The sequence below is a fragment of the Macaca mulatta genome, chromosome 3 (assembly GCF_049350105.2).
Source record: "Macaca mulatta isolate MMU2019108-1 chromosome 3, T2T-MMU8v2.0, whole genome shotgun sequence".
NCBI classification, from domain to species: Eukaryota; Metazoa; Chordata; class Mammalia; order Primates; family Cercopithecidae; genus Macaca; species Macaca mulatta.
In genome coordinates, this window is record NC_133408.1 from 29679471 (window position 1) to 29694040 (window position 14570).

Below are 14570 nucleotides of genomic sequence, written 5' to 3' on the forward strand. Positions count from 1 at the left end.
TTAAAATATGCATTATTTCATATACTTATCATTTTTGGAGTGTGAACACCTAAGATCTACTCTCCTAGCAATTTTTAAGTATTCAATTCATTGTTATTAACCACAGTTACCATGCTGTACAATATATATCTTGACCTTATTTCTCCTCTCTAACTAAATCTTTTATCCTTTACTAACATCTTCCCAATTTTCCCCTACCTGGTTGGAATTCTGTTTATCAGCTCACTCGCCATAAGCCCATGACTGGTGATCCACAGTAGCATTGTAAATTAGTGTCTATTCACTATTATTTGGCAGTACCAAATAATCATATAAATGACACAACTGTGATGGCAAGTAGAAATAGAATAATTTGAAAATCCTAGAATGAAGGTTCACAGCATATGCTTGTTTTTTCTCAAAGGTACTTTGAACTCTCTTCATTCATAGATGCTGAGTCATTGGATCGATCCATTTGATAATTAGGAAAAAGGCTATAGATTCTCTAACAGTGTAATTTATTGGGCCTGGAGTAGAATCTTAGTGGACTGACCAGCTATTTTATCCCCCTCTACCTAATACAAGATGCAAGTAAGCCTGGCCTCTGCCTCTCCAGCATTCAACCATCCCCACTGCAACCCAGGAACCAGTTGTACCTGCAGCATTTAATAGTATGCCGATCTACAGAGAGCAATCTCCAAAACCCCTTTCCAAGGGCAATGCAATAGCATTTTTCTCACCCTAAAAAAATCTATTTTTCATGATTTTGGCAAATAAAGTATATCCTGCCCCAACTGGGTCATGTTAGGTAAAATCACCCCAATTTCTGAAGCCTTCTTTAGCTTCTTCTTCTCTATAATTACCAAGGAATTTCTGACATCTCTTTTTATTAAATATGGGCCAATATAGGTTCCAATAAGCTAACTAAGTAAACAATTAAAGGTATTTTCAGAGTGAAAACGAGGTAAGTTGCCTTAGTAAGGAATTTCCCACAGGTTAAAGACTTACGGCATCTTTATGCAAAGAGAGAACAACTTTTCCAGATAGGGGAAGTGGGTCTGCATTGGTTGCCATGAGAAGTTCAGTGGTATTGGCAGTTTCAGCTTCACTGGGGCTTCTTATTCTCCTAGATATTGCCAGCCCAATTCTGAGTTTCCATTTTCATATAAGAGACATTTGAACTAAAATTTTGACTGTATTCTAATTTAGTAACTAATTAGGTCAAACTATTCATTGGGTTCTTGACTGACTCAGCCCTATGACTTCAAACAGTTGTTGAATCTTTGGCCAAGTAATAAAACATTTATGCCTTGCTGAAAATCTAGAAACTTACCCTTGGTTATTCTCCTCTGATCTGCCCAGTACTATTAGAAAAAGCCACCCCGCTACATGACCTTAAATCCCACATACCTCTACTATTTTCCTAAGGTAGCAAACATTGGATTTACCAAAATTTTGCCTTCAAAGGGTACTTTATTATAAATTGACCACAGATTAAAATTTTAAATAAGTGTCTTATTATTGAATACAATAAATTTCAGGATTTTTTTTCCAGAATCCTCAAGAGATTTCCACTGTCTTCAGTCCTACTATATCAGATCACATCCATTTCTATTCCTGGTAACAATTTCTGCATTCTTCATTGCAGCCAACAGAAGCCTAATCCAGTTTACTTAAACAGAAGAGGGATTTTCTGGAAGGACACTTAGTTAGTTATGTGTTTCTATGTAACAGATTATCCAAAGCTTAACAATGGAAAACAACGAGCAGATATAATATGTCACGGTTTCTGTGGGTAATGACATCAGTTTCTGTGGGTAATGGCTCAGCTGGGGGTTTCTGGCTAGAGGTCTCTCACAAGACTCCAAGCAGGTCTAGCCAGCCTCCAGCCTCACCTGAAGGAGGATCTGTTTTCAAGCTTACTCACATGAGTTAACACACCTCTGGTCCATGCTGCTTGTTGTCCAGACATGGACTACCAACCAGGTAGTTCCTTGCCATGCAGGTCTCTGTAAGGTCATTTACAAAATGTCATTTGGCTTTTCTCAGGGCAGGCAAGAGAATGCGTACACCGATGACAGAAGTCACGGTCTCTGTGTAGCCTAATCTCAACAGTAACATCTCATCACTTTTGCCATATTCTATTTGTTAGAAGTGAGCCATTAGGTCCAGCCCACATTCAAAGACAGAAGATTACTCGAGGGCACAAGAATCAGCAGGGAGAGATCACCAGGGGCTATGTTAGAGCCTGCTTGCCACAGATCTCCAGTACCTTACATAATTGACAAGGGGGCTAGAGAAGCCTCCCACAAAGCCCCAGGATCCAAGAGAGGCTAAAAGCTAATAACACAGCCAGGTCATGTCCCAGAGATGATGTGACTGCAATGCTATCACAGGACACTTCCTGTTTTTCTCACTAGCACTGCTGCACGCCTGGACTTTACTCCATAGTGCCCACTAACTTGAAAATCTTTTAATTAATGATAAGATTCAATGTCCTGGGCTTGAACATTCATTTGCTTGAGGCTAACTCAGTTACCTGAGCCCTAGCTGCTAGGGCATTGAGAGAGGAATATCTGCCTCCTTTGTCTCTTTGTGGGAAGTGGAGCCTACCTGAGGCTCCCCCCAAAACAGGAAGGTTCCAGATTCCAGATGAGTAGAAATAAACAATCAGACAGAGACTTAGTTAAATTTACAGATAGATAAAATATCCCTTATACATGTTAAATATATACAAAGTTTCCTAAATTGTTGTCTTTTTGCACATAAAAACAAGTAAAGGTTACTATTTTGATTAAAGTTTCAAAATGTTTATGTTTTCATAACATATCTCTCTGTCTTCAATGAAACTCATTTCATTCTTCTGTTTCTAAACAATTTAAAATATATACAGGATTGTTTAATCTGGTTTCATAATATATTCAAACAATGTCAGACATGTGGCCAAAGTGTCTGGCTGCAAGCAAGGTGTCATTCTAATGCCATAAATTAAAGTAGGAATTTGTACACCCCCCACCTCAATATCTGTGTTTAACACATTGCCTAGAGTCTGGCTGATTCATGAATTATTATCACTCATGTTATTTAAAACTGAGATTCCTATAAATAGTATTGCTTTAGGAGAGATGATATTGGTTCATTCATACCCATGTGAAAGTGACTTCTCACCTCATTTTCTTTGATTAGAAAAAAATTAAAGAGGCCATAAGAACTCTAAGAAATTAAAGAAAGTGAGAAAGAGAAAGCATAATGGATAACATAAGATGCTAAGCTCACTTCACAATTTTTCGTGTGCAATTCTAAACCAGACCACGCTCAGGGAATAAAAAGAGACAATGAATTTATAAAATCTACTTTCATTTTTATCATGGAAAACAGGTATGCCAGTTATTATTTACCTTAACTGACAAAACATATATCTGTCTATAAACCAGGCTGGGCTAAATAAGTGGCTTTGAAATCACTTATTCAACAATATTCAGCAAATATTTGCTGGATGTATATTATGCAGTAGTAACTGTCCAGCCACTGGAGATAAAGTAGTTAACAAACCTAGTTTGTTTTTTTTTTTTTTCATTTTATTTTTTTTAGATGAGTTTTGCTCTTGTTGCCCAGGCTAGAGTGCAATGGTGCGATCTCGGTTCATTGCAACCTCCACCTCCCAGGTTCAAGCGATTCTCCTGCCTCAGCCTCTAAAATAACTGGGATTACAGGCACCTGCCATCATGCCCACCTAATGTTTTGTATTTTTAGTAGAGATGGGGTTTCACCATGTTGATCAGGCTGGTCTCAAACTCCTGATCCACCCACCTTGGCCTCCCAAAATGCTGGGATTACAGGCGTGAGCCACCGTGCCTGGCAAAACAAGCCTAGTTCTTGATCTTATGAAACTTACTTGTAAAAATAGATAATAAGTTACACAGATGGGAGAAAGAAAGAGAAAGAAAGAGAAAGAAGGAAGGAAGGAAGGAAGGAAGGAAGGAAGGAAGGAAGGAAGGAAGGAAGGAAGGAAGGAAGGAAGGAAGGAAGGAAGGAGAGAAGGAAGGAAGGAAGGAGGGAATGGAGAGAGGGAGGGAGAGAGGGAGGGAGGGAGGGAGGGAGGGAGGGAGGGAAAGAAAGAAAGAACTAAAGGAAATAATAAGGTGCTGTGATAGAGAATAACAAATAGGGAGAGATAGTTAACTTACTTGTTCAAAAAAATTCCCAACAAAGAGATGACATTTAAGCTCATACTGAAATATGAGGTTTCTTTCATTGTTGTATTTGTATTGATACCAATTAAAGGAACTGTGTCTTAGTCAGTTTGAGCTGCTACAACAGTATGTCATGACCAGGTGGCTTAAACAATAGAAATTTATTTCTTACAGTTCTGGAGGCTAGAAGTTCAGAATCAACGTGCTGGCTCATCCAGTTTCTGGGGAGGGGACACCTCCTGGCCTGCAGATGGCCACCTTCTTGTTGTATCCTCCTTTGGTAGAGAACAGAGAGACGAAGCAAGCTCTCTTGTATTTTCTTATAAGGGCACTAAGCCCATTCATGAGGGCTCTACTCTCATGATCTAATTACCTCTCAAAAGCCCCACCTCTTAGTACCACCACGTTAGGTGTTAGAATTTCAACATATGAACTTGAGAAGGGTTACAAGCATTCAGTCTACAGCAAACTGAAATCACTTTGGGGGTCACATCAAGGTACACAATTGAGAAGCAAGCTAAAAAGAACAGAGACGTGGTTAATATTAAAAGGCATCACACTTTGCCTAAGTTCCTGTTTCCTAGCACTCATTTCAAGGTGAAATGCTCATTATCTATGTTAAAAGTAACATATATGAATCATGCCAAAGTTTAAGTCATTCACATGTGATTCTTCTATGTAACTATAGAGCAGTATTATCATCATTAATTTGTATTTTGCTTTCCTTCAATGACTCCGAAATCTATAATGAGAAGACAATTATTTAGATCCATGCCTATTTCGTTTAATGATTGCTATTAAAAAAAACTAATGAAAAGACATGTTATTTCTGGACAGAATTTTTTTATTTATTGTTATTATCACTTTTTAGAGACAGGGTCTTACTCTGCCACACAGGCTGGAGTACAGTGGCACCATCATGGCTCACTGCAGCCTCAAATTCCTGGCCTCAAGTGATCCTTCCACCCCAGCCTCCCAAGTAGCTAGAATGAGAGGCATGTGCCACCACACTCAGCTAATTTTTTTTTTTTTTTTTTTTTTGCATAGCGATGGGGGTCTCACTATGTTGCCCAGGCTGGTTTCAAACTCCTGGCTTTCAGCAATCCTCCCACCTCAGCCTCCCAAAGCACTGGGATCACAGACATGAGCCACTGTGCCCAGCCTGGACAGATAATTTTAAAGATATTACTTGCTTCTTTCTTAAGTCATCTTTCTAAAAACAGAAGAGGCAAATTTTATAAAATTTTATTTTAACTATCACATACTTCAAAAATGAATTTTGAAATATGTCAAAAAAAAAAGTAAAGATTGTGTTTAACCTTTGTCTACAAACTTTCACGTGGAGTTGAAGTTAAGAATGTGCATCCTCCACATTACAGTGCACATAGTCAGCATTCCAGAAACAACTTAGGAGAATCAAATGGATTCCATTTCTATTAAACATCCTTTGATTCCTTTTAATCAGCTTTGCACAAAAGAACCAATGTTGGCATGTGAAGAAAGCAAAGGAGTGCATTTTCTGAATGTTAATGCACGTAATAGAGGGAAAGTCACATTTGTTATAACCCTGCCATAAAGTGGAGCTGTAATCTCACCATGCATCTGTTCCATATGCCATCAATTAGTTTGATGAAAACAGGCTAACAGTGCAGGAGTGATTAGCAGCAAATATTAAATTCACTTCATTTTTAATTACAAATCTTTGTCTTTAAAGTTCTATTGGCTTGCAAGAACCCCTACTGTTCTGTCTCTCCTCCACAGTTGATGTGCTTTTTATTCTTCATTCTGAAATTATTAATGCATTTTATTTGGTACTTATTTCTAATTACAGACGTTACCCACAAATGTTACTGATATGCCCATATGCCAGAATAAGCAGAACTAAGACTGTTCAAATCTTACTAATTCAAGTTCAAATGATCTTTAGTAGCAAATGTGGCATCTCTTATATGTAGAGAGCTCTGAGGTTTACGTATTTGTCACTCAACTTACTGGTTTTATCCATTGACTGATTCATTGATCTATTCATTCAGCAAATATTAATTTCATGTCTATTATGTTCTAGGAACTGATACAGATGCTTAGTATATAAAACTGAAAAAAAACAGACATAAATCCTTTACCTCACCAAACCTATATTACAGTGGCTGGAAATAAACCAATCGTTAGGGGCTGAATCGCATCACCCAAAATTTACATGTTGAAGTCCCAATCCCCAGTATGTCAGAATGTAATAGCATTCGGAGATAAGGTATTTAAAGAGGTATTTAAGTTAAAATGAGGTCTGTAGGGTAGGCCCTAGTCCAATATGACTCATGTCCTTATAAGAACAGGAAATGTGGACACAGACGCACACACACTGAGAGTGAGGAAAGACCGTGGAAGATGAAGGGAGAAGGCAGCCCATTCAAGTCAAAGAGTGAAAGCCTCAGAATCAAATGAACGCGGCCTACACTTTGATCGCAGCCTTCTAGCTCCCAGATCTGTGAGAAAATAAATTTCTGTTGTTAAAGCCATCCAGGCTGGGGGTATTTTGTTACGGCAGCCCTAGCCAACATGCCAATTAACGCAACAAAAATAAATAAAAATTTTTAAAAAAATTATATCATATCTTGAAAATTAAGAATGCTATAAAAATATATATTGAAACAGAACAAGGAAGTAGAGGGACATTTATTTATTTCCGTCTCTGAGAAAATTATTGTAAAATATGGGTACCTGCCATTTCTATAAAAATAAGATGACTGCCAGAGGGGCTTTCGAAGAAAAAGAAATATTTTCATAAGGACTCTACCACATCAAGTATTTTCCTCTATCATTCTATTTTTCTTAATAATCACAGAGCAAAATATGACAATGTATGCACATGCTTTATACCACTAAAATTGTTTAATGTGTTTCATATAGAAGGTTAAGCTAGCCAAGTGACCAGGAGTGACACAGGCTGTCTGATATTTTGGCATTTTATTCGATAAATTTTTAGAAGAAACATAAATGTCTACTTTTAAGTCTTTGGTTTTTTAAAATGTGTTGCTAAGTGTTTTGAATCTAAAACTCAGTACTTCTGAACCTGATTAGCAGAATCGAGAACAACACAGCTACTTAAAAACTGAGAATCATTTTTTTCTGTAACTATTGAAACATCAATTATTTTGTTCTTTTGGTTCTGGAAGGTATCACTTTGGCGTGCAGGCTAGGTCAAGCAAGTATAAGTCCCAAGATATAGTCACAGCTCTTGTGATTGCTCAACATTAATTAAGTAATGCAAATGCACATAGTTCTGGCTTGTAAAGTATTCTATTTAATACTGTGAAATTCTCTGGGTCAATGAGTGATGGGACTGCAGAAGGCATATCTCTCATAAAACAATGCAACTCCACCATCCTCTACGGATTAACCAAATAAACTCCCATGTCATTACGGTTCTGCATGGACTTTTCTAGGAGGATAATACTCAATCAAACAGGACTTCTAAAGACTGGCAAAGTGCTTCATGATATCATCAAAGAATGAGGTAAGGAGTGATTCAGTGGATTTGGCCGTACTCTTTACCTTCCTTCCCACCATGTCAGGCACACCCTGCCAGTTCCAGAAAAGTGCCATCCATAGACTTCCCATCTTCAGAACTTCTGCTTTTCAGTCAGGCAGGAAAGCAAAAAAGCAAAATGCTCCCACTTGAGAACATCCTTGGATTCGCTCATGAATCAGGCAGAAATTTCATTATACTCAATTTTTATGTTTTCTTATGCACATGATCCTAAATAAACCAGTTTAGAATTTTTATTTCACCTGAATTTCTACATCTTGTAGGTCAAAGTTCATGACTTGCATCTTGCCCTACCTTTTCTCCACCACTGTTATGCCGACAGGTCTATCTATACCAGGATATAACATTCAAAATCAAAGGAAGAATAGGATACCAGGAGTGTGTAGGCAAACAAGTGAGACCACGTCTTTATTATCATGGTTAGAAGGATTTCCAAAATATATTCTAAACATTTAGGTCTTGAATCTCCTCATTAGCAACTAAGTTAATTAAAAAAGAAATGGGTAGCATTTTTTGTCGTTGCAGCAAAAAAAATTTTTTTTTAAAGAAAAAGAAATGAGGAGTTTTAGTTGGAAATGCAGGAAATAAAAAACACTCATGTCTGAATCTCTGGCCAATAATTTCAACATAGTAAACAAATACATTGTAAAAACAGTGTAAGATAACCAAAGTTATTCTCATAGAGGGACTGTCTCTTGCCTTGTCTTTTACTGTAACTAATCACTAGTTTTGCACGCTTTGAAAATCAGATATACTGTGCCATTTCATCTCCTTTCCAAGACGTGTTTATATTCCATAGCAATTCTTTCCAGGAAAGTCATGTGTGTACTGTTTTACTGATCCTCACATTTTCTGGATGAGAGAGGTGGAATGTAAAAATATTTATATTTTGTAGATCAAAAATATGAAGGTCATGTACAAGGTAAAGGGTAAATACTGCTATAAAACCTGCTTATGACTCTCCTGCCAATGTAATTAGTTAAGAGGAGAGAACAAGTTAAAGCATTTTTGCCAAAGATAATCCAGGGGACAAACTCAGAACAGTATGAGGCACCGTACCTGCCCCAGCCAGGCTCCTCTTTACCGACAAGAGTGGACCCAGATGCACAGCCAACAACTCCACACATGTGTCACTTAGTTGCCCTTCATTCCTGATTGGGTTCGCGACATCCTTTTTGTTACTCAAGCTCAGCACTGGTCCCTGGCCCACGCTTTTCCCACCCCTGCCTGCTACCGTCTCTGCAGGGTGGCCTCATCCTGTATGACTACCAGCTGGAACTGGCTCCCGTAAATAACATCTCTCTCAATCTAGCTCATACCACAACCAACTGGCCACCCAGTTGTTCACAGCAGCTAAGCCCCCACACCGCCTCCCCTTGAGAGCAGCTCCAGCTGGGGAATCTCTTTGTAGTGAGCCAGTCCCCACCCCCTTATCCCCAGCTGGTGTCAGCCAGTTGCTACAGCTAAGCAATCAGACCCACCTGTATCCTGACATAGGCCAAACCCAAGGACGCTGGTGAAGTAAGTGGGTTATCTCTCCTTTAAGTGCTCTTAGATACTCCAGTGCTGGCCATGACCCACTCTTGCTCTCATATAACTATGAGATCATTCCTATGAAATCTTTCATTAGGCACTTGGGCAACAGCCGTTACCAGCTTAACAAGTGCCTGCCTTCCTCCTTCCCAGACCTTGCCCTTTTACGCTTATCTCTTAAGACGAGTGGAGAAAGCATTAAAGTTGGAATCAAGAGACTGGGTTCCAAAGGAACTTGAGCAACTAACCTCTAAGAGTCTCTGTTTATTGTGAAGACTAAACAAGATAATGCTCATTGGAGTTTAGAACAATACACAACATCTAGGAGTTGGTTTCTCTGTATGAGTTAACTGAAATGTTGAACTGAGTTTAGAAAAGCATTCCCATGACAAAAGAACAAAGGAATAAGAGTGAAATAATGGGCATGGAGGATTTCTTGGAAAAGTCGACCAATCTAACTACTCAAAAGTAACTAGAAACTTGTGGCTGGGGGAATGGAAAAATTAGACTCCCTAGTGCCTATTTTTCTCCTTAAAACCTTCCTATAGATTAATTTCAAGATGTCCAAATCTCAAGGAGGAAATGTAGCAGATCAAAAAAAATAGCCCCTCAAAGATATTCACATCAAATGCCTGGAGCCTGTGAATATTATCTTATTTGAAAACTTGTCTCATTTGCAGATGTAATTAAATCAAGAATCTCAAGATGAAATCACTCTGGATTATCCAAGTGTGTCCTAAATCAAAAGAAAAATATTCTTATATGAGAAAGACAAGAAAATGTGACACAGAAGAGGAGGCAATGTGGCCATGGAGGCAGATACTGGAGTGATGCAGCCATAGGCCAAGGAAAGCCTGTAGCTGCCAGAAGCTGAAAGATTCAAGGGAGGAAATCTTTCCTGGACCTTTGAAGAAAGTACGACCCAGGTAACACCATGATTTCAGATTCTAACCTGCAGAAATGTGAGTGAATAAGTTTCTGCTGTTTAACACCACAAAGTTTGTGACAGTTTGTTACAGCAGTCCCAGGAAAATAATACAGTGATCTTGACAGAAGCAAGTGATCTGATATCGCTTCTTATAATAGCACTAATTTCATGGGGTGTTGGTTGGGGGCTTCACCCTCATGACCTCACCTAAACCTAATTGACTCCCAAAGGCCTTACCTCTAAGTAACATCATGTTAGGAGTTACCCTTTCAACATACGAATTTAGGGTGGAGAGGACACAAATATTCAGATGATAACACTGGCAGTGATGTTTTAGGAGCACAGATTCCTTTGGGGGGAATGACTTGGTTCTCTTTCCTCCAGTATCATACATTCTCCTACCCTTTTCCACTCATGAAGGGATGTTTTTATATTCTCCACTATGACGTGGTAGGAAAAACACAGACTGATCATACAACTTCTAAACATTTCTAATTATCACTGTGGTTATTAACACTGCCACTCTGAAATCTACATATTTCCTCACTCAACTAAGCTATATAAAATATATATTAAGAAACTTTTAGTTGATATCACTGAGGATCAAAGTGAAGAAATGTATAGATGATTTGTGAACATACAATCCAGAATCTGAAGTCCTTTGAGCTAAGGTGAACTGGTCTACTTCACTCCAGTGGGGAAAGAAGAACAAGTCCCATGTTACCTTTTCTCAGTCTGGAAGGAAACTGTTTGCTGGACAAGGTAGACTAGAGTTGGAATCAGAAAATACATAATCAGGAGTATGAGGGCAGTAAAGCTCAAATTACGATGCATATGTCTGGGGTACTGAAACCAGGATGAGAGCTCTCTTGATTGTCACTTAGCATCAAGAATTACACACTCTTATTTTCCCTTTACTACCCTGGCTGCTGCTTCTTGGTCTCATTTACGAAACTTCTTCCTGTGGCTGACTTCTACATTTCAGAGTATCTCTGGGTTCAGAATTCTTCCCTAAGTAGTCAGACCTAACCAATGTCATCCAAGGCCATGGTATGAACAATCTCTTTTATGCTGACAACTTCCAAATATATATCTCTAGTCAATCACTTAATATTCAACTAGGGGTCTATAGTGGAGATGTCTGTATTTCAAAATGGACAGATCCAAACAGCTCTCTATAATTCTTCATCCTAACGCAAAGAGAAAGAGAAAGCAAGCTCTCTGGTGTCTCGTCATATGTATATAGAGAGAAGGGGGTCTCGCTATCTTGCCCAGGCTGGTCTTGAACTCTTGGGCTCAAGAGATCCTCCCGCCTCAGCCTCCCAAAATGCTGGGATTACAGGTATGAGCCACCACGCCCAGCCATCTTATCTTATAAAGACATGATTCCTATCAGATCAGGGCCTTACTCCTATGACCTTATTTAACATTAATTATTTCCTTAGAGGCCCCATCTCCAAATATAGTTAAAGGTTAGGACCTCAACATATATATTTTGTAGGGACCCAAACATTCAGCCTATAACAAATGCAGTGAAATGAGGCAACTGAAACTGAAGAGGAAACCAGTGTTTTCTATGCTAAGAAGAACTGAAGGGTTTAAAGAATAAAAGGTGTAAATTTATTTTGAGAGATTAAATTATTTTCATCTCTCAAAATTCAAAAGGCCAAAAGAAAAAGGAGGAATTCAGCTTTACCACATATTACTTGGTGTAAATGATGAATAGTAATTAAATATAGTGGTTCAAATAGACTATGCTTAATATATGAAGGTAACACTGCAATTTGAAATGACTTCAAAACAAATAATTTGACATGTGCTGGCAGCTTTCAGTCACTTTATAGGTGTCTTTTTACCTCCTTACTTTCCTTGACTTAGGCTATAATTTTTCATATTAATTTAATTAAACTGATGCAGATTGATGCCCTAGATGACCAGCAACCCCCAGTTTTCTCTTAAATTCTCCATGAAATTTCAAATGAGTAATTGTCTGAGCCAACTAAACAATTTCAAAACTGGTTCTTCAGGGAAAACAGAAAATTTGGGCAAAACCAAAAAGTACCTTTGAAGTCCATTTGCTTCATATCATGTAATTGTTTATAATTATTCACTATCATCCTTCCTTGAAAAAGGATCATTCAATGCCATCTATTTCCACATGACCTGCCAGTCCTTCCAGTAGAGAGAGAGAAGAGTCCCTGGCCTCATGCAGTTGGGGCTCAGCCTTGTGACATGTTTTGGTCAATAGAATGTGGGTAAATGTGACATACACCATATCCAAGCAGAAGCTTTTAGGGTGTTATGAGCTTCTCCCTGCTCTGTTGCTTTTCCTCTGACCAAGAATGGGCAGGTCCCCATAGGGGCTGATTCCTCAGTGTGATATGGCAGGAGACACATGGAGGACAGGCCACAGCTACCGCATACATGTAATGTGCATAACAAGATGAACTCTTGTTTGTAAGTCAGAGATTGTTCGTTACTATAGAAAAATTAATTAATACATCACTAAAATTATTTTTTTAAAAAACAAAGATATTTAAAAGATGTAAAAGGAAATTTTAAAAGTTTTTTTAAATTTTGTGGGTGTATAGTAGTTATATATAATTATGTGGTACATGAGATATTTTGATACAGGCATACAATGTGTAATAATCACATCAGGTTAAACGGAGGTACTCATCACCTTAAGCATTTATCCTTTGTTTGCATTACAAACAATCCAGTTATACTTTTAATTATTTTAAAATGTACAAATAAATTATTTTTAATATAGTCTCCCTATTGTGCTATCAAATATTAGATCTTATTCATTCTATCTATGTTTTCAAACCCATTAACCATCCTCACTTCCTCCCCACTATCCTTAAAAGAGAGATTTAAACTTTTTGTAATATTAACTTTGCATTCTCTACATAGGTCTTTCCATAGCACACGATACCAATTTCAAGTAACATCCAAGAATATCTGCATTTATCCTTTTTTTGAGCATTAGCTAGAAAGAAATGGCTTAAAATAATAGTGATAATAACTAGCATTTTTGATATCTTACTATGTAGCAAGCATGGTTAAGAACTTGAACATTTATTTCATTATATCATTTCTAACAACTCTACAAAGAATCCTTTGTATCTTTATTGTTTACTTAAGAGTACTAACGTATGAAATAGCTCAGTAGCTTTTTCTAAGTCACGTACTTAGCAAGTGGTGTAATTAGAATTGGACAGGCAGATAATAACCAACTCATGGAGGGTATTAGAAGGCTGCAATAGATCAACCAAGCAAGGTGTGTGACCTATTCATTGACTCTTCCAGGAAATCTGAGAGTATTTGGCATAACTGCGATTCCCCACTTTATAAATTTCAGTTTTTATTTTAGATACAAGGAGCACATGTGTAGGACTGTAGGCTGGTGCAAAAATATTTGGGGTTTTTGCCATTACTTTTAATGGCAGTTTTCAATCCACACTTCCCCCACCCTCCTGTATTAGGCCAGTCTCCTGTTGCTATAAAGAAACACCTGAAACTGGGTAATTTATAAAGAAAATAGGTTTAGTTGGCTCACAGTTCTGCAGGCTGTGCAGGAAACTTAGTGCCAGCATTTCCTCAGCTTATGGGGAGACCTCAGGAAGCTTTTACTCATGGCAGAAGATGAAGCAGGAGTAAGCATGTCACATGGCAAAAGCAGGAGCAAGAGAGAGTGGGGGTGAAGGTGCCACACTTCTAAATGACCAGATTTTGTGAGAACTCCCTCACTATTGCAAAGACAGCACCAAGCCATGAAGGATTCACCCCGTGACCCAAACACCTCCCATTAGGCCCCACCTTCAGCATTGGGGATTAAAATTCAACATGAGAACTGAGCAGAGACAAATATCCCTACTATATAATTCCACCCTTGACTTCTTCCAAATATCATATCCTTCTCATACTGCAAAACATAATCATACCTTCACAACAGTCCTCCAAAGTCTTAACTTGTTCAAGTATTAACCCGAAAGTTCAAAGTCGAAAGTCTCATCTGAGACAAGGTAAGTCCTTTCTACCTGTAAGCCTGTAAAATAAAAAACAAGTTAGTTACTTCCAAGATACAATGAGGGTACAGGCATTGTATAAACATTGAGGTTCCAAAAGGGAGAAATCAGCCAAAAGAAAGGGGCCTGTACACAAGTTTGAAACCCAGCAGGGCAGCTATTAAATCACAAAGCTCCAAAGTAATCTCCCTGGACTCCATGTCCCACATCCGGGGCACAGTGGTGCAAGGGGGAAGCTCCCAAGGCCTCAAGCAGCAATATCCCTCTGGCTTTGCAGTGTTCAGGCTCCACGGCTTCTCTCACAGACTGATGAGTGCCTGTGAATTTTCTAGGTGCAGGGTGCAAGCTGTGAGTAGATC

The 14570-nt window shown here is 38.4% G+C and overlaps 1 protein-coding gene across 1 annotated transcript in view; it reads right to left on the reverse strand.

Annotated features, from left to right (window-relative positions):
- Positions 1-3505: 3505 nt before the first annotated feature.
- LOC144340135 (uncharacterized) overlaps positions 3506-14570 on the reverse strand; it is a 229611-nt gene continuing 218546 nt past the window's right edge. The window contains exons 4-5 of the mRNA XM_077997931.1: positions 14128-14231; positions 3506-4447 (exon numbers count right to left, since the gene is read on the reverse strand). The gene's annotated coding sequence lies outside the window, so the exon portion shown is untranslated. The remainder of the gene's footprint in view (positions 4448-14127; positions 14232-14570) is intronic.